The sequence below is a fragment of the Aquarana catesbeiana genome, linkage group LG02 (genome assembly GCF_042186555.1).
Source record: "Aquarana catesbeiana isolate 2022-GZ linkage group LG02, ASM4218655v1, whole genome shotgun sequence".
NCBI classification, from domain to species: domain Eukaryota; kingdom Metazoa; phylum Chordata; class Amphibia; order Anura; family Ranidae; genus Aquarana; species Aquarana catesbeiana.
In genome coordinates, this window is record NC_133325.1 from 405,998,597 (window position 1) to 406,019,929 (window position 21,333).

Consider the following 21,333-nt stretch of genomic DNA (forward strand, 5'->3'; position numbering starts at 1 on the left):
ACCTCCCAGAGACCCCATGTAGCTCCCGGAGACCCCAGGTAGCCAACGCATAGGTGGAGCTCTTAATAGGAAGAGGTAAACAGGAAGGGGTGGGACAAATTTAGATGGGGGTGGGTGACTTTAGTCTTGCCCAGGGCAGCACAAAACCAAAATACACCACTGCTGAAATCATAACTGATCATGTGCGCAGCACCATGACAACTACAGATCAAATAGAAGCTAAGATGGCATCTTCCTTGGCTGTAAAGGATAGGAGGGTTTGGTTCTGCCTTAAAGTTGAATTCCAACTTTCTTTTCACTAGAACTGAATTTAATGTTCAGTCCTAACATAGATCATGCCTCTGTACCATGTTGCTCTGTTGTCTGCAGATCTCTTGATAGTCTGGGTTTGGTTGTGGATTTGTACCATGTGACATTCTGGATAGCCTGTTGATAGACTCTGTCCCTTTCACAGCCACTTCATGCAGCAGCTATAGTCTGTAACACTCTCCTTTGAAGTCTTTCAGACTCTCCAAATGATGTAACTTCCTTCACAGCTCTGATGGTGGATGGGATTGAATACATCCTAATTAGCATTGAATCCTGCCCAGTCACACCTACAGGAAGAGTCTAAACCTCCCAGGTCACAGATCACAGCATTATTAAAGAAGGAAACCCCTTCATGCACAGTCTGTTCTGAAAGCTAGCTGTTTTGCTGTGCAGGATGGAATAGATTACAATTAGAATTCAGTCCTGCCCAGTTAAATATGCTGACCAGTGTGAACAGGGAGAGTCCCACCCCTCAGATCACACCCTCCCAGAGCCTTGTTCTTTGTGAAGTGATTAATTTACATATGAAGGAAACACCTTCATCATAACCTCCCATAGCCCTTCCTCAGTAGTCTTGCAGTAAGCCATTATTCTTTGTCATGCTACAAGAAAGGAATGACACGGGAGAAGGTATGTCACATTTACACCTTTCACCCAGAAACACCCACAGTAACCCTAGGACCCACCCACATCAACTTCCAGAACTGCAATAAGTGAATACCATAGCCCACCCTGAAGCTACAGAGGCTTAAAGGATCATGGGACATGTAGTATCAGGACTGGAAAAGGAAGGAAACAGGAAGTCAGAGAATTTTGCCATTCAGCCAGGAGAAGGAGTGACATCACAGACACAGAAACCTGCTGTATACAGCTAAAAGAGGAAAGTTACACACAAACTGACAATGGGGTTGTGATTCATTTACATGCACAATGCATCTGTTGTTTTGGGGAGGAAAAGCTGTTCTTTTTTAAGTAAGGGGATATTCACATTGGGGATATAGACAGGGACAAAAACATGAAAGACTTATCCTAAAGTAAACCTGTCACAAACCTGCACAAGTCAAATTAAACATAAGAAGGAGAATTTATCAAAACCGTAGCATCCAAGATCTGGTGCAGCTGTGCATGGCAACTAGTCAGATTCTATCTTTCTTCCTCAAAGCTTAAGACCCCATTCACACAGGGGCAACACGACTTGCCGGTCGCCTCAGCGAGGCGACCTGCAAACGAATGGCCGGGCGACTTGCAAAACGACTTCTGCATAGAAGTCTATGCAAGTCGCCCCAAGTCGCCCCCGAAGTCGTACAGGAACCTTTTTCTAAGTCGGAGCGACTTGCGTCGCTCCCCTTAGAACGGCTCCATAGTACAGAACGGGAGGCGACTTGTCAGGCGACTAGGTCGCCTGACAAATCGTCCCTGTGTGAATGGGGTCTTACTGAACAAGCTGAAGATAGAACCAATTGGTTGCCATGTATAACTGGTCCAGATTCTTGCTGCTCCAGATTTGATCAATTCCCCCAAGGTGAACAGATTCATATGTAGAGATTTTATTTAGTCAATTATATTTGTCTAAACAATTGGTAGGTCTGCAGATAACAGTAGATGAAATCAGATGCAAATTTTTACTTTTCCCAAAAAATGTAGTTTTTCTCTGCCCAATCATCCCTTAAAGTATAACTAAAGGAAAAAATATGTTTTTAAAGTTTTGGATAGAGTGGAGAGGGATTAGAACTCTTGTCAGTTTTTATAGCTGTCTGTGTCCCCGCTAAGGAGATTCATCCTCTCTATTTATCCTGTTTACCATTATCATTGAATGTGAAAGTAAAAGAAATTACCCAAATTTTGGGTTGTCCCCAGAAAAGTATTAGAGGGTAGGGATGAGCTTTATGTTTGGGTTGAACATGGTTCGATTCGAACATTGGCTGTTCACCCGTTCATCGAAAACCGAACATTATGGGGCGTTCGCGCCAAATTCGAGCGCCGCATAACGCCCCATAGTGCACTGCGGGAACGCAGTGCATTGCTGTATGATGATTGGCCAAAGCATGCACCATGAACTGCATGCTTTGGCCAATCCCAGTGTCCTCAGCTAAGAGAGCCATAATTGGCCAAAGGCAGGGTACCTTTGGCCAATCATGGCTCAGGGGGCTAAGTCCACACCCCACACTATATAAGGCTGCCTGTACGTCCGCCCCGTGTAGTGTGTTATTGGCCTGGATGGAGAGAGAGTGTCATTCAGATTGAGCAGGCAGGCAGGTTATTCAGTTAGCTGCAGTGTATTTAATATATATACAGACAGTCTCATATATATATATATATATATATATATATATATATATAATATATATATATATATATATATATATATATACATATATATATATATATATCCACTGCATCCAGTTAAGCTATATCTGACTGCAGGCCATTCCTGGTGTACTTTTTCTAATATACTTCAGGCAGGCAGGTTATTCAGTTAGCTGCAGTGTATTTAATATATATACAGACAGTCTCATATATATATATATATATATATATATATATATATATATATATATATATATATATATACACACTGCATCCAGTGTAGCCAAGCCTATATCTGACTGCAGGCCATTCCTGGTGTACTTTTTCTAATATACTTCAGGTGATGTACACAGTTCACAGTACCGTGCACCCATAGCAAAGCCGTCCTCATTCACCTCATCCTCTGTCACCCAGGCTCAGAGTAGTTTGCCTGCCAGTGCAGCTGCCACAGCGGCCTATTCCATTGGGTCCATGTGAACAGTCACTCCTTTCCTAGCTCCACCATCATGCACGGAGGAGTCCCCTGAACTATTCGACCACAGTGTCGGGTATATGCTGTAGGAGGATGCACAGCGATTTGAAGGCTCCGATGATGGTACCCAGGTTGAGGAAGGGAGTGACGTGAGCCTAGAGAGAGGGGGTGCCCAAGAAGGTCAAGAAACTTGCAGTCATGTTCTCCCAGCTGCAGCATACTGCCAAGTTTGCTCCAGCGACGAGGAGGGCGGGGATGATGAGGTCACTGACTCTACTTGGGTGCCTGATAGAAGAGAGGAGGAGGCACATCTCCACTGAGGCAGGATGCTCTCCAGGGGGCAGATTAAGGGCAGCCACCCTATTGCATCACACCACAGAGCTAAGCAGGTGCAGAGCACTGCTGACTCCCCACATATTTTGAAAAGTTCTTTGGTGTGGGCCTTTTTTGACACGTGTGCAGCAGATCGCACCGTTGCTTTTTGCAACATATGTCTGAAACGTATCAAGCGTGGCCAAAACAGCAGCCACTTGGGCACCACATGCCAGACATGCCATTGACCAGACATATGACGACCTGCCATGCAGTCTGTTGGCAACAGCACTTAAAAGACCCACATCAAAGAACAAGGCAGACCTCTCCTTGCTCCTCATCAGCTGGGATCTCCAACCCCACTATACCTCCAGTCCTCTCAGAAACCTGCACTGAGAGAAATGAAGGTATAGAAATAGGTGTCCCAAGTACTTGCAGCCAATCTGCTAGCGGTACACCAACATCCAATTTTAGAAGGCAAATTTCCCTACCCCAGTTGCTAAACAGTTGAAAGAAATTTGGTCCCAGCCATCCACATGCTCAGCATCTGAATGCTAGCTTGGCCAAATTGCTAGCACTGTAACTGCTGCCTATTCAGCTGGTAGACTCTGCCCCCTTTCGTGAATTTGTGTAATGTGCGGTACCACAGTGGCAGGTTCCCAAACACCATTTCTTTTAATGGAAGGCCATTCTGGCTCTCTACCAGCATGTCAAAGGCAATGTCTTGGCCTCGTTGGACAGGGCGGTCAGCAGTAAGGTGCATATTACCGCTGACTCATGGTCCAGCAGGCATGGACAGAGATGGTACCTTTCTTTCATGGCGCACTCGGTAACTCTGCTGGCAGCTGGGAAGGATGCAGGACAGGTTTCAGTATTGTTGGAGCTTGTTCAGCCACCACGCCTCCAAAATGCTAGCAGTGGTGATTCTGCCACAGCTCTCTCCTCCACCCCCACTTCTTATTCCTTTTCTATGGCCTCTTCCTCTGCAGATGTGCCCTCTGAACCAGCGGTGCTCCGTAAGCGTTCCAGGGGCAACGCAAGCACTCAGGCAAAATGATGTCATGCGGTGCTAGGTCTGATTAGGGGACAGGAGCCACACTGGGGCAGAGATTCTGGCAGGGCTCTGCAGGGGCGGGCTCAGAGGTGGTTGACGCCACACCAGCTTCAGCTAGGAATGGTTGTATGCAACAATGACACCAACCTCCTCTCCGCCCTCTGACAGGGACACTTGACCCATGTTCCCTGTTTGGCTCATGTCCTGAATTTGGTGGTGTTGTGGTTCTTGGGCAGGTACCTGGGCTTACGGGATCTCCTGAGGCAGGCCAGGAAAGTCTGTGGTCATTTCCGCCGGTCATATAATGCCAGTGCTCGGCTGGCTGACATTCAAAGAGAATGCAACCTGCCCAAGAACCACCTCTTTTTTAACATGCCCACCAGGTGGAACTCAACGTTGGCAATGCTGCAGTGGCTGCACACACAGCAGAGGGCAATCAATGAGTACCTGTGTGAGTATGGCACCAGGACAGGGTCAGGGGAGCTTGGCTTTTTTCGCCACACCAGTGGCTAATGATCAAGGATGCATGCACTGTCCTGTCACTATTTGAGGAGGCCACGAGGATGGTGAGCAGTGACAGTGCATGCATCAATGATACTGTCCTTCTTGTCTTCCTGTTGGAGCACACGCTTCGTGGAATAATGGACAGGGCACTTGAGGCAGAACAGCGGGAGAAAGAGGAGGACTTCCTTACCTCTCAAGGCCCCCTTTATCCAGATAGTATTCTTGCGGGCCCGCCGATCACACAGGAAGAAGAAGAGGAGGAGGATTGTGTCAGCATGGAGGTGGAGGACAACACTCAGCATCAGCAGCAGTCTTCAAGGGATCGTTTTCAGTCCCCAGAAACCCATGGAGTTGTATGTGGCTGGGAGGAGGTGGTTGAGGATAGTGTGATCCTTAGTGACCCAGAGGACTCAGGATCGAATACCTCTGCAAACTTACGCTGCATGGCCTCTCTGATCCTGCAAAGCCTGCGAAAGGACCCTAGGATTCGTGGTATCAAGGAGAGGGATCATTACTGGCTGGCAACCCTTCTTGATCCACGTTACAAGGGTAAGGTTGCAGAACTTATCCAGCCTTCGCAGAGGGAGCAGAGGATGAAACATCTTCGGGAGGCCTTGCAGAAAGGTTTGTGCAATGCGTTTCCAGAGCCTGGGAGGTTACAATTCTGCTGGACAACGTGTTGCTGAGGCTTTGTTCAGTCACAAAAAGAGTGGTGAAGAGGGTGGCTGGCTGACCGATGCCTTCAGACAATTCTTCAGTCCTCAGCGCCAAGGTCTGATCAGTTCTAGCAACCATCACCAGCGTCTGAATTATATGGTGCAGGAATATCTAGGGGCAAGATCAGACTTGGAGACCTTTACAACAGAACATCCACTGGGTTAATGGGTCTTGAGGATGGACCACTGGCCAGAACTTGCTCAATATGTAATTGAGCTACTGGCCTGTCCTGCATCCAGCGTTCTTTCTGAACGCACATTCAGTGCTGCTGGAGGCTTTGTAACCGATCACAGAGTGCGCCTGTCCACAGAATCCATTGATCGGCTCACATTCATAAAAATGAATCAGTCTTGGATCACCAGCTACCAAGCACCTGATGCTGATGTAACCGATTGATTTTTCTATGGATGTGGGATCCCTTGAAGACTGCATATGCTGAGTGACTATCCTATTATGCTGAGTGACTATCCTATTCCTCCTCAATCTTCATGATGTGAGCTACTAAGAATATTTTTGGTTCAGGGTACCACCACCACTGCCTAATTTTTCTGTCCCTGTTTATCAGGGGCATGTAATTACAATTTTTGATCAAATATTTAACAGCAGGGCTCGCTCCTGTGCTCAACAAGAGTATCTGTAAGGGACTGCAGTGTTGTGGCACCACCACCACTGCCTAAGGCCCAATTTTTCTGCCACTGTTTAACAGGAGCATATAATTACAATTTTTGATCAAATATTTAACAGCAGGGCTTGTTCCTGCGCTCAACAAGAGTATCTGTGAGGCTTTTACAGTGTTGTGCCACCACCACCACCACCACCGCCTAAGGCCCAATTTTTCTGCCCCTGTTTAACAGAGGCGCGTAATTACAATTTTTGATCTAATGTTTCACAGCAGGGCCCGTTCCTGCGCTCAACAAAAGTATCTGTGAGGCTTTACAATGTTGTGCCACCACCACCGCCTAAGGCCCAATTTTTCTGCCCCTGTTTAACAGGGGCATGTAATTACAATTTTTGCTCTAATATTTCACAGAAGGGCCTGTTCCTGCACTCAACAAGAGTATCTGTGAGGCTTTACAATGTTTTGCCACCACCACCACCGCCTAAGGCCCAATTTTTCTGCCCCTGTTTAACAGGGGCATGTAATTACAATTCTTAATATAATATTTCACAGCAGGGCCCGTTCCAGTGCCCACCAAGAGTAACTGTGGGGGCTTACAGTGTTCTGGTACCACCAACACCTAAGGCCCAGTTTTCCACAGAGTGTATAGGGCAGGCCGTATAGTATATATTTTCAAACGTCCGACTTAAAAACGACTCCTACTTACAAACGGAGGGAGACAACAGGAAGTAAGAGGAAATCTCTCCTGTAAGAGTTAATATGGGAAAAAGGTGTCTCCACTGATGCTTTATCACCAATCGTTGTTTCCCTAAGACCCCTTTCACACTGGGGCGCTTTGCAGGCGCTACAGCGCTAAAAATAGTGCCTGCAAAGCGCCCTGAAAGTGCTGCTGCTTTGTCTCCAATGTGAAAGCCCCGAGGGCTTTCACACTGGAGCGGTGCGCTAGCAGGACGGGAAAAAAAGTCCTGCTAGTAGCATCTTTAGAGCGGTGAAGGAGTGATGTGTATACTGCTCCTTCACCGCTCCTGCCCATTGAAATCAATGATGCACCGCGGCTATACCGCCGGCAAAGTGCCTCCACAGTGGCGCTTTGCGGTGGTTTTTAACCCTCTCGGCCACTAGCGGGGGTAAAACCGAATACCGCCGCTAAACCGCCAATGCACCTCCCGCCCCAGTGTGAAAGGGGCCCAATAACCCCAAATTTTCAAAATGTTTTCATTGGGACAGAAAGTGAGGTGAAATCTTCTGAACAGGGGCACAGACAGCAAAACAAATGTTACAGGGGTGATAACCCTTCCCTATGTTATCCAAAAAGCTTAAAGATTTTTTTTGGCTGGAGCTACACTTTAAAAATGTACCTGTTCCAAATTACAAACAGATTCATCTTAAGAACAAACCTACAGTCCCTATCTTGCTTGTAACCTGGAAACCGCCTGTATACTGCTGTTTAGAGTATATAGGGCCTGGGGGCCCCCACACCTTTTTTTTTGTAATTTGGGTGCGGGGTTCCCCTTAATATCCATACCAGACCCAAAGGGCCTGATAATGTGCTGGGGGGGGGGGGGGGGGGCATGCCGTTTTTCTCAATAATTTTCATCTATATTGCCGGGACCCAACATTACATCCGCAAGCAGTTTTAAATTACTTTTATTACTTTAGAAATGTCATTTTGTGCAGGGACTGTTCTAAACACGGGAAAAATGCGCCACTTTACAGGCTTACTATAGTCACCCCCCAGGCACGATATTTAAAGGAATATTTCACTTTTATTGTTTCACTTTAAGCATTATTAAAATCACTGCTCCCGAAAAAACGTCTGTTTTTAAAACTTTTTTTTGCATTGATACATGTCCCTTGGGGCAGGACCCGGGTCCCCAAACACTTTTTATGACAATAACTTGCATATTAGCCTTTAAAATTAGCACTTTTGATTTTTCATGTTCGAGTCCCATAGACTTTAACTTGTTTGCACAAATTTTTTGCCTGTCCACATGTTCTGCCGCGTACCGAACCGGGGGGTGTTCGGCTCACCCCTAAGGGCCCTTTCACACTGAGGTGGTTTGCAGGCGCTATTGCGCTAATAATAGCGCCTGCAAACCGACCTGAAAGTGCCGCTGCTTTGTCTCCAGTGTGAAAGCCCCGAGGGCTTTCACACTGGAGCGGTGCGCTAGCAGGACGGGAAAAAAAGTCCTGCTAGCTGCATCTTTGGAGCAGTGAAGGAGCGGAGTGTATACCGCTCCTTCACCGCTCCTGCCCATTGAAATCAATGGGACAGCGTGGCTATACCGCCGGCAAAGCGCCTCTGCAGAGGCGCTTTGCGGTGGTATTTAACCCTTTCTCGGCTGCTAGCGGGGGGTCAAACCTTATAATAGCGGCGCTTTACCGCCGACGCCGCCCCCGCCCCAGTGTGAAAGGGCCCTAATAGAGGGGAAATATTCCTATGGGGATACTAGTTATGGGAACATGGTGATCCCCAAGGAATTCCCTTGATTTACACGGATTTCCTCTAACTTCCTGTTTGGCTATTGGATAGGAAGTGAAGCGAAATCTCTGCAATAGGACATAGATAGCGAAAAAAAATATATGACAGGGTTTATATCCCTCTCTTACTCGATACAAAATATAAAAAAAAAGTTTTGCCTATAGTTCTACTTGAAGCCACCCTTTTTGTCCATTACTGTGATAGGTGGCATTATTGACCAATAAAAGTCTTTGAAGCTGGGACAGGGCTTGGCCAAGCATTATTTTTACAGATAGTTGAGATTTGCATATGACTTCAGTTGTCTATTTTTTTGGATCTATCAACTGTTTTGACATGTCAGTTTCAGTGAAGCTTATCCATAATTATGTGTTTCTTCTTCACATGAGCCTTATAATACCTATGCAAAGCAATCAACAATGTAGGTAACCAATGCAATAACAGTCATTAGGAAATATATAAAGAGGTTGCAGTCACACCATTATGTCTATTTATAAAAGTTTACAAATAAAAAGAAAGATAGTACTCTTTCAAGGGGGAATGGGATTTTGCAGGGAGATAATACGTCTATTTGTAGTAGGTAAAGATCAGTCAGATCAATAAAATATGTGGATTTTTATTTAAACATAATTAAAAAATGCATATCAGACATAACATATACAAGCATATGACCGTCCAGTAGTATATTCAAAATTCATTCGTGACTGTCAGCCAACATGTTTCGCAAAGAATTTTTCGCTTCATCAGGGCATAAAACGACATCACTGATTCATTTTGACTGTATGAACAACAAAGAGGCTATAGTTACATGGTGGCCATACGTAGTTATATATCAAAACATAATACAAATTAGTCTAAAATAGGATTCATTTCAAAAACTCTCACCTACTAGTGCAAGTCTGGAAGTAGAGCAATCACCACCATCGCCACACGTCATCTATTGTACCAATTGGTGCAAAGTATCCCTGGGTGCCAGATCCCAGTAGGATAATGCCAACAGGGGAACTAGACCAGGGGGACCAAGGGTTAGGGAGCTATATCAAATATGAGAGGCATGAAAAACATATTTGACTATAAGGCTGCTGGCTGGTTCTGGGCATTGCAGATAATGTTATCCATAAGGGGAAGGGGAAAGGGTTAATACCAGGACAGCTATACGAAGTATATATAGAAATGTATTTAAATTGGTTATGGCAGCCTGGAGGGGTAGTGAAACCCCCCAAACATCTACCAGGCAGTATGGTGGCCACAATCTCAAAACAATTTAATAATAAATAAGTGTAACTGTCACTGAAGTCTCCCCCTGACCTTTTCACTTCCGGTGGGACCGCACAATTTAAAGATGGGAGCGCCGGTGTGCTGTCTGACAGACGCACCCTGCGGCTACCCATCGTCACTGGCAGGAACTTACTCTCCCGGCTAGGAGTTACGTTACTCCCTTCTATAGGTAAGCAGTATGCTGTACTTCTTTCTACACATTAGCGGGGGCATTTGGTTGGTATGGGGGAGACGTCAGTGACAGTTACACTTATTTATTATTAAATTGTTTTGAGATTGTGGCCACCATACTGCCCCCTAGATGTTTGGGGGTTTCACTACCCCTCCAGGCTGCCATAACCAATTTAAATAAATTTCTATATATACTTCGTATAGCTGTCCTGATATTAACCCTTTCCCCTTCCCCTTATGGATAACATTATCTGCAATGCCCAGAACTAGCCAGCAGCCTTATAGTCAAATATGTTTTTCATGGCTCTCATATTTGATATAGCTCCCTAGCCCTTATATATATATATATATATATATATATATATATATATATATATATATATACGGCCATGAATATGTCTTTCATTTTTAAGTCCTGGGATGGAATCTCCAGCCTGTTCCCCTTTTTACCACACCAGACTAGAGTGAATCCCAAGTCAGTACTATCTTAGATAAATGATTTACCATCATTGATGTATATAATCACCATTCTCCACGGATAGGGAACTTATTAGTTTCTGTTTTCTTTATTATATGTTTTATTAGATTCTTGCCTGCAATTGTGTGGTCCAGTTCCCCTGTTGACATTATCCTATTGGGATCTGGCACCCAGGGATACTTTGCACCAATTGGTACAATAGATGACGTGTGGCAATGGTGGTGATTGCTCTGCTTCTAGACTTGCACTAGTAGGTGAGAGTTTTTTAAATGAATCCTATTTTAGACTTATTTGTATTATGTTTTGATATATAACTACGTATGGCCACCATGTAACTATAGCCTATTTGCTGTTCATACAGTCAAAATGAATCAGTGATGTCGTTTTATGCCCTGATGAAACGAAAAATTCTTTGTGAAACATGTTGGCTGACAGTCACGAATGAATTTTGAATATACTACTGGTTGGTCATATTCTTGTATGTTATGTCTGATATGCATTTTTTAATTATGTTTAAATAAAAATCCATATATTTTATTGATCTGACTGATCTTTACCTACTACAAATAGACGTATTATCTCCCTGCAAAATCCAATTCCCCCTTGAAAGAGTACTATCTTTCTTTTTATTTGTATACTATTCATTTAGGGATTGGAAGGTTCGTCTATACTATTCCCTGTTTTCAGTTCAACCACCCATTATTGTAAACATTATAAAAGTTTACACACAAGATTCATGCAGCTTTTACCCAGGATTCACACATTTTTTTTTCAAATCCAATTCAAATTCATTTGTATGAATTCAGGGTGAAAGTTGTGGAAAAACAATTTTAAATAGATCCATACATGTTTTTTTTATGTTTGAAACATACAGGATTGCTAAATCAGGCATTGTGATTTAGCAGTCAGTAGTTGTACCAAGTGGTACTTTTATTCATCAGCACATAGACTAGGAATGTGGTTATACATTTTACTGACACTGAAACTGCTATACTTTATTGCTTACTGATTTATCAATTGTTATGTTCTGAAGTCACGCAATATAAACTGTACATGCAGCCTTTCCTATGAGCAATATGTCCACTTTATACATAATGCCTATTATAGTTCCCAATTGCAACTGGTCACAGGTCACCATTCTTCTCCAAATGGTATCTGGCAGTAGAGTTGGGTGAACAGTTTGAGCCCAGCAAAAATTCAACCTGAACATCGCCTGTTCGCCCTTTTGGCGAAAACGCGCCCGCGGATTACCCAACAATGCACTGCGTGCTGCACAGTGCATTCTAAGCCCTGATTGGGCAAAGCTTTGCCCAATCAGGGCAGAGTGAATAGCTTGTTGTTTAAGGAGTGGGCCAGGAAGCTGTCGCTGCGTCCTCATCAAAGGAGGAGTCTTCAACTGTCAACGGACTTCCCCGCTGACAGCTGAATGAAAAAAATAAACATTGCTGGTAATAGAAAAAAGTGAAAAAGTAAAAAAACGGTGTGGGGGTTCCCCCCCAACCCATACCAGGCCCTTCAGATCTGGTGTGGATTTTAAAGGGAACACCACGCCATTTTTTTTTAAAAAAGGGCGCCGTAGTGTCCCCTCCAAAATCCATACCAGACCCCTTTTTTTTTTTTAAATGTCTCCTGACATTCGGCCCATGTATGCCCAGCTTTAGAGACCATTAAACCCTGTAAGGTCTTTCTGACATCAAAAATACACTACAACTTACCTCACCCTTTTAAAGTATGACTTAGGTATGATGAGAAGCTTCTTTTCTGAGACACACATCTCAGCAAGTAAAGGTGACTCTGTGAAACATACCTGCTTCATCACCAGTGTCCAAAGACAAGTGAAAACCCTGACTGGCAGCCTGCCAGTATCCCGTTGGACCCTACATTACCTTTGTCAATAACACTACAATAAATTGCAACTGTCGCCCTGTCTAAATTTTGTATTGTATGTATTAGATCAGGGGTCTCTAAATTTTCTAAACAAAGAGCCAGTTTACTGGCCTTCAGACTTTTGTGGAGTCAGACTGTGGCCAGTGGGAGCAGAAAGTGTTTGAGGCATGGTGGTCAGTGGGAATATACAGATTACCTAGCTCCTGTTGTCAGTAGGAGGAGGAATAGTGCCTCATCATTATATTAGTTTGAGGAACAGTGCCCCATCATTGGTGTCAGTGGAAGGAATAAAGGCCCACTATTGGTATCAGTGGAAGGAATCTTTTTTTTGTCAGTAGGAGATTGTGCACTGATTAGACTGTAATGATGGGCAAGGCTGCAGAGGAGCACTGATCAGGTTGCAATGATGGGCAAGGCTGCAGATGGGCACTGATTAGGCTGCAATGATGGGCAATGCTGCAGATGGGCACTGATTAGGCTACAATGATGGGCAGGGCTGCAGATGCGCACTGATCAGACTGCAGTGATGGGCAATGGCGAGGTTGTAGATGGTCAATGGCGAGGCTGCAGATGGGCACTGATCAGGCTGCAATGATGGGCAACGGTGAGGCTGCAGATGGGCACTGATAGGGCTGCATTAATGGGGACTGATAAGGCTGCATTGATGGGCACTGACCCTTATTTTACATCAAAATTCTTTATTTAGAATTTAAGTTTTTTTTCCTTAAACTTCCCTCTTAAAATGAAGGTGTGTGTTATACGCTGATAAATATGGTAATATACACTTATTGGGATTTTTTTTTTACCAAAGAGTAGAATACATTTGGGCCTCAATTTATGAAGAAATATGATTTTTTTTTTATTGGATATGTTTTATTAGAGAAAGTAGAAATATTATTATTTTTTTTTTAATTTTTAGTTTATTTAATAAAAAATAAAAAACCCAGTGGTGATCAATTACCACCAAAATACAGCTTATTTGTGTGAAAAAAAATGATATAAATTTCATTTGGGTAAAAGCCTTATGAAATTGCGGGGTGGAATTGTGAATACAGCCTTATGTAAAACCTGTTCCTGTAAGGGCCCTTTCACACGGCATCATCAGTTCAGTCATGTTTTTGCTAAGGAAAAACTGATAATTACTGATTCATGTTACATCTGTTTACATCAGTTTGCATGCTTGAGTACTACTTTGATATGACTTGATGCGACTTTGAAGTGAGGGAGCGGCTACACTGCAGGGAATGCCTGCGTAATCTTCCTGTAATGTCGGATTCAAATCACATCAATATAGATTCAAGATCCGACTTGTAGGCGACTTCTTTTAAAGTCTATGGGCACAAGTTTTTTTTTTTTAAAATGAAAGGAATACAGCCGCCACATTAGCACTTGCCTATTGGGCACTTTACTCCCTTCCTGCCCAGACCAATTTTCAGCTTTCAGCACTGTCGCACTTTAAATGACAATTGCGCGGTCATGCAACACTGTACCCAAACAAAATGTTTATCATTTTGTTCACACAATTAGAGCTTTCTTTTGGTGGCATTTAATTGACCACTGGGTTTTTTATTTTTTGCTAAATAAACAAATAAAGACCGAAAATTTTGTCCTCTGGACACTGTGATCACAGATTGTGCCGCCCGCGGCAGGGTGCGGCAAACGCGATAATGGGAGGCCTCCCAGAACTAGCCGGCCGCGCTGTAACCGTCATTGGGTATAGCGTGGTCGGCAAGTGGTTAAGGACCGCTGAGTTGCAATATAGAACATTTTTTAGGTCTAATACTGCTTTTTGGGCTCCTTGCCCAAGTTCTGTTTAAACTATCATAACAAGCTCTTCATTATTATACTTTTGGAAACTTCAGGTTTGACAAATGTTTATTACTAAAGCTAGCAGCAGAAAACTGCCTTCTCTTCTTTTATTTTTGGGAAACCTTGCATTCATATCCATAGCCTAAAGTTATATGCATAGTGTAATTTCAATACAAGGGCCACATTTACTTTACAAATATTTTTAAAAAACCTGATTTATAAATGATCTAATCAAATTCAAATGAATACATTTTTCTTGGAGTTTTTTGTAATTAGCATGATATGATTTTAAAAAAAAAAAAACATCAATAAACCAAAGCAAAGAAATTCCAAATAAACTTGAGCCCATCAGAGCCCCCTTTACATCAGAGGCCCCATCAAAGCACCCTCTTACATCAGAGAGCCAAAATAGTTCTTGCAGCAGGCCATGGGCTGAAGATTGGGGAGCACTGGTCTAAACTATAGACTGCACATATTTTAATGGAATTAGGTAATAGAAAATTATAATGAGATAAGCAACTTTTTCATGCAACCAGAACATCATATTTGCCCTGTGATGTTATGCAAAGTAAGAAGATCAGCAAACAACCAGTAGTCAGAAGGTTTAGAAATTCAATCTCAAATCTGCAGAAATCTTAAAACTGCAGTAAGACCCTTTTCACACTGGGGCCGTGGCCACATTAGCACTAAAGTGCTGCTCCTTTTAGCAGTGCTTTAGGACTGTTTAACCACCTCAATACAGTGCACTTACACCCCCTTCCTGCCCAGACCAATTTTCAGCTTTCAGCGCTCTTACACTTTGAATGACAATTACTCAGTCATGCAACGCTGTACCCATATGAAATTTGCGTCCTTTTTTTCACACAAATAGAGCTTTCTTTTGGTGGTATTTAATCACTAGTGGGTTTTTTATTTTTTATGCTATAAATAAAAAAAGACCGTAAATTTTGTGAAAAAAATGCCGTTTTCTTTGTTTCTGTCATAAAATTTTGCTAATTAGTCATTTTTCTTCATAAATTTTGGCCAAAATTTATACTGCTACATATCTTTGATAAAAATAACCCAAATTAGTGTATATTATTTGGTTTTTTTGAACGTTATAGAGTCTGCAAACTATGGTGCCAATCACTGAAAATTGATCACATCTGATCAAACTTTCAGTACATCAGGTGTATCTCATTTCTTGAGACACTAACAAGTCAGGAAAGTACAAATACCCCCCAAATGACCCCTTTTTAGAAAGTAGACATTCCAAGGTATTAAGTAAGTAGCATGGTGAGTTTTTTTAAGTTGTAATTTTTTCCCACAATTCTTTGCAAAATGAAGATTTTTTTTTTTTATAAAATTGTCATATTATCAGGTTATTTCTCACACACACAGCATATGCATACCACAAATTACACCCCAAAATACATTCTGCTACTCTTTCCGAGTGTGGCGATACCACATGTGTGAGACTTTTACACAGCCTGGCCACATACAGAGGACCAACATTGAAGTAGCACCTTCAGGCGTTCTACGAGCATAAATGACACATCTCATTTCTCAACCACCTATTACACTTTTGAAGGCCCTGGAGCACCAGGACAATGGAATTGCCCACAAAATTACCCCATTTTGGAAAGCAAACACCCCAACGTATAATCTATGAGGCATAATGAGTCTTTTGAATGGTTCATTTTTTTCCAGAAGTTTTTAGAAAATGTGGACAAAAAAAATGTGGAAAAAACTTTTTAAACAAAGTTGTCAATTTATAAGATATTTCTAACACATAGCATGTATATAGCAAAAATTGCACCTCAAAATACATTCTGCTACTCTTCCCGAGTAGGGTGATACCACATGTGTGAGACTTTTACACAGCCTGGCCACATACAGAGACCCAACATTGAAGTAGTACCTTCAGGCGTTCTAGGAGCATAAATTATCTCATTTCATTCCTACCTATTACACTTTAGAAGGTCCTTGAGCACCAGGACAGTGGAATTACTCACAAAATGACCCCATTTTGGAAAGCAAACACCCCAACGTATATTCTATGAGGCATGGGCTGCAAATAGGTACTCGGGTACTCTAGCTGACTGCAGATAGGTACTCAGGTACTCTGGTGGGCTGGAGACAGGTACTTGGGTAATTTGATTAGCTGCAGACAGGTGACTCGGGTACTCTGATGGGCTTGTGACAGGTACTCGGTTACTCTGATGGGCTGGTGACAGGTACTCGGGTACTCTGATGGGCTGGTGACAGGTACTCGGGTACTCTGATGGGCTGGTGACAGGTACTCGGGTACTCTGATGGCCTGGTGACAGATACTCGGGTACTCTGATGGCTTGGTGACAGGTACTCGGGTACTCTGATGGCCTGGTGACAGGTACTCGGGTCCTCTGATGGGTTACAGATAGGTATTCGGGTACTCAGATGGCCTGGTGACTGGTATTCGGGTACTCTGAAGGGCGATGACAGGTACTCAGGTACTCGGTACTCATATGAACTGTGACAGGTACTCATATGGACTGTGACAGGTACTCAAGTACTCATATGGACTGTGACAGGTACTCAGGTACTCGTGTACTCATATGGACTGTGACAGGTACTCGGTACCCTGGTACTCATATGGACTGTGACAGGTACTCAGGTACTCATATGGACTGTGACAGGTACTCGGACACTCAGATGAACCGTGACAGGTACTCGGGTACTCAGATGGACTGTGACAGGTACTCGGGTAATCTAATGGACTGTGACAGGTACTCCGATACTATGATCGACTGTGACAGGTACTCGGGTACTCTGATAGACTGTGACAGGTACTCCGGTACTCTGATGGACTGTGACAGGTACTCAGGTACTCAGATGGACTGTGACAGGTACTCGGGTACTCAGATGAACTGTGACATGTACTCATATGGACTGTGACAGGTACTCAGATAAACTGTGACAGGTACTTTGATGGGTGGTGACAGGTCCTCTTTTTTGGGGTGGGGCAATCAATGTGTGTTGGTGTACACTGTAAGTGGTAACGAGATGTTACCGCAATCTCCTTCTCACACACGATCGTGTGTGAGGAGGGAAGAGCCGGTGACATCTTGTTACCACTCTGTATTTACATTTAGTGATAGGGTGTGAAAGGATCACAGCCGATCACGTGGTAAACACCACTGGCCAATGGCTGTTTACCAGCGTTGGTGATGAGCAGTGTTCCCGGGAACACGCTGGCACAGATGTGCATGCGCAGCGAGCTCGCGATCGTGCGTATGCGCCATGCAAATTGGGGCGGTACCATCTGTGACTTCATCACGGCCGATCACGTGGTAAGCAGTCATGCTCAATGGCCATTCATCCCCCTCGGTGGCGAGCGGTGTCTCAGTGACACGCCGCCACAGAAGGAACAGGTATGCGCGCACGCAATTGCGCACATTCCCTGTTTAAATATGACACCCGCCCAGAATGAGAGCCGCACCACCTGGCCATCATATGACAGCCGGCAAGCGGTTAAGTGGGGCTTTTTGGCCGCTAGCGGGAAGCTTTTAACTACAAAGAAGGGGTTAAAAACGCCCGTGTTGCGGCGCTTCCGAAGCACTTTTTAGGCAATTTGGAAGCGCTGCCTATTCATTTCAATGGGCAGGACGTTTTGGGAGCGCTGTATACAGTGCTCCCAAACCGCCCCAAAGATGCTGCTTGCAGGACTTTTCCTAACATCCTGCAAGCACATCGCCCCAGTGTGTAAAGACACACTGAAATGAATGGGAGGCGGTATTCAGGTGCTATTTAGAGGCTATTTCTAACGCTAAAATGCCTGAAAACGGCCTCAGTGTGAAAGGGGTCTAAGAGACCTTACAATATATTGACCATTGGTACACTTACAATAGCCAATGTTCTTTTTTTATCTGTAAAATATTGACCAAATATTCCTTCCTTTTCAAGTGCTTTCAGTATAGTAATCTGGCCCTTTCACTGGTTGCATTTGTTTTGGGATTCTTTGCAGAGTGCACCAGAAGCCTGACGTTTTGTGGTGCTTTATCAAAGAAACTGTCCAGATCTTGCATGGTCACCAAGTAGCCTGCTTCTTGCACCTTCCATATTGTCTGGACCTTCCTATCGGCCCCAAATATAATATGTGGCTTCACTGACCAGATAATGGGTAGGGTCAGGGCCACATGACCACCATGTGAGATTTGGTTACAGACTCTTCTATAAAACAATCAAGGTTTGCAGGCTACTGTAAAAACTCAAAGGTGTGCAGACTCCTGTAGTTGTCTTCAGCCCAGTAAAGGAGCATGATTAACAAACCTAAACAACCCAATGGCAGTGCTAGGTCAGCATAGATTTTGGACTCATCCAAAATATTGTTTTGCTGGTTGAGTATTACACTGAATGATTGGTATTCCTTATACCTAACAGATCAAATAATTATCCACATTTTTGTCTGCCGGATATAAAGTCATTTCAGAGTCCAGCTTAGGTAAATGTAACCCAGGTCCTAATGGCTCCAAGCAAACAGAATTTCTAAAAGTAAAGTCGCTCATTCTCAAAAAGTTTATAGACTGGATTTGCATTTCTTACACAAATAATGTTTCTGGTGACTAGAAACATTATTTGTGTAAGAAATTAAAATACCTTCTACAGACATGTTAGCAATACAAAACACATTTGAGAGTTGAGCTGATAAACTCCAAAAATACCAGAAATTCATGAACTGGAAAAATATCATAGAGTATTCATTGGCACTGTACCGCTGGAACAGCATATACTGTACAAACATCAATGCACATAAATGAGAGTTCTGAAGTTGCAGACATATATGTTCTGTGAGTTTTTTTGTGGCTCAGCCATTTTATGAAAATACCAAGAGGAAACTGTGACAGAGCTAGACGCCATTTTATATGGTATATAGGTCATGTATCAAGCAAGACCTTCACAAAATTTCACGAGAGCATTGGGAAAAAAATGTATTATAAAAATAAGTGCTTTGTTGTATTAACATGATGCCTGCACACTGTTTGGGCTACCCTCAAATACAGATTACTCTAAAGCAATTTTTTTATTTTCTCATCTACAAACCTCACAAAAACATAAAGCACAAAATTGTATACAGAACAAGGAATATATTTTATTGACATGCTTTTGGGAGTCAGCACAGGAGTCAATAGATACATACAAAATAGATGGCATTTTGCAGAAAGGAAAAATTAAGTCTGTCAACATAAAATGAAAGTATTGCATATGGAAGTTAAGAAGGTGGTTTGTTAAATAAGGTAAGATAAGAAGAGCAGAGTGCAATAACACACAGTGGCCAATCATAAACCAGCTATAATTGGTCAACTTCAGAATGCTGAATCTGATGTGTACTATTGCACTGTACTGATACTTACACGCTTTATAAATGATTCCAGTAATATAGCTTTAATAATCCTGAGTTATAAATTAAGTTATACATTTACCACATAATTTGATTAGCAGACAGAACTTTGGCATTGTTAGTCCAAAGAATGATAAATATATAGCCATCCACTGTCCACCTTTAGGAGATCCCTGAAAACTAATTTATTCAGGGAAGCCTATCCCACACCCACATAACTGTCCCCGAGTCACCCCCATCAAATCATTCTCTGCAGCTATTACCTTTTGTACCACCACCCCCTCCCTTTAGAATGTAAGCTCTACGAGCAGGGCCCTCCTGTACCTTTTGTATTGAACTGTACTGTAATTGTGTTGTCCCCCCTATACATTTTAAAGCGCTGCGTAAACTGTTGGTGCTATATAAATCGCGTATAATAATAATAATAATATTAATCCCTAATGGCCCCTCTTTGGAACCAAGACGTTTACCTGTAAGTAGGAAGATGTGAATAATACTCCAGTTAAGTTGCGATCATTGTTTCCCCTACAGCGCCTTTCATATATTTGCTTTGCCTTTCTTCAGCTTTCTTTCTTGATATACTTGATCTTTCTGTAAGGTCCAGCCAACTTGGGTCAGTTTCTCTCTTGAGTCATTTTACCTTACTCACTATTCTTTTTAGCCCTGTCTTCAGTCGGCCACTTGTTTTTTAGGCTTCTCTTCACTGCATTCCTTTCTCTTCTTCACATTGCATCTGTATCTCTCTCTCTCATTGTTACCTGACTTCCTGCCCAAGTAGAACTCTGAACATAGTGCAACCACAAAAAACACTAGCTTATAGTTGTGCCTCAGAAGTCATATCCGCAGCACAGAGCTAAAACTAAAAGATGTACTTATGCCATTATTTTAAAAAAACACTGAAATTTGTCCATAATCCAGACAAATAGTATATTGTATATTGAATGCCAAAGCAACAGTCAACTCATGTGAATGTGCAATGTATATGTAAAGCGCTGCATAAATTGACGGCGCTATATAGGTACCTTAAATAAATAAATAATAAATAAATGTGATTCAGTAAGAATGGTAAAGAAAACCTGTGCTTATAGAAATGAAAAGGGTTGCTTTGTTAACCTCCTGAAAATGCTAGTTGACTGACTGTGACCAAATATGCATGACAGGAAAGTCAGTGTAAAAACAAAACTCTTAATCATATTTGTTTTAAAGCTGGCCATAAACCAGTAGATTTTCCAACAAACGTTTGTACGAACATTCATACTAAAATTCTCATCAATGGTTCTGGGTTGACTCATTCTCCTCTGCTTACTGTATTCATGTTTCTTCTGTCATGATCGATGTAATTTTTTGCCTGCCCTTGCTGTCAAAGAAAAACTTGAGGAAGGATCAGATGCATGGCCCTCTCTGCAGTCTGGCCTTAAAAGCATTGGAGGGTAGATGTCCAGATCTTGTGCTAGCGGACTCTCCAAAAGAAGCATGCTTAATCCATAAAGAATGGGATCGGTTATGGCTAATAAGGTGCTCTACTAAAAGGGCCCCTGAAAACAAGTGGCAACTGTTCCTGCAAGAGAAACATGGAAA

General features: G+C 42.9%; 1 protein-coding gene across 1 annotated transcript in view; it reads right to left on the bottom strand.

Annotated features, from left to right (window-relative positions):
- Positions 1-20,550, bottom strand: part of LCK (LCK proto-oncogene, Src family tyrosine kinase) — a 111,476-nt gene extending 90,926 nt beyond the window's left edge. Inside the window, exon 1 of the mRNA XM_073615369.1 lies at positions 20,226-20,550. The gene's annotated coding sequence lies outside the window, so the exon portion shown is untranslated. The remainder of the gene's footprint in view (positions 1-20,225) is intronic.
- Between the last annotated feature and the right edge of the window lie 783 nt (positions 20,551-21,333).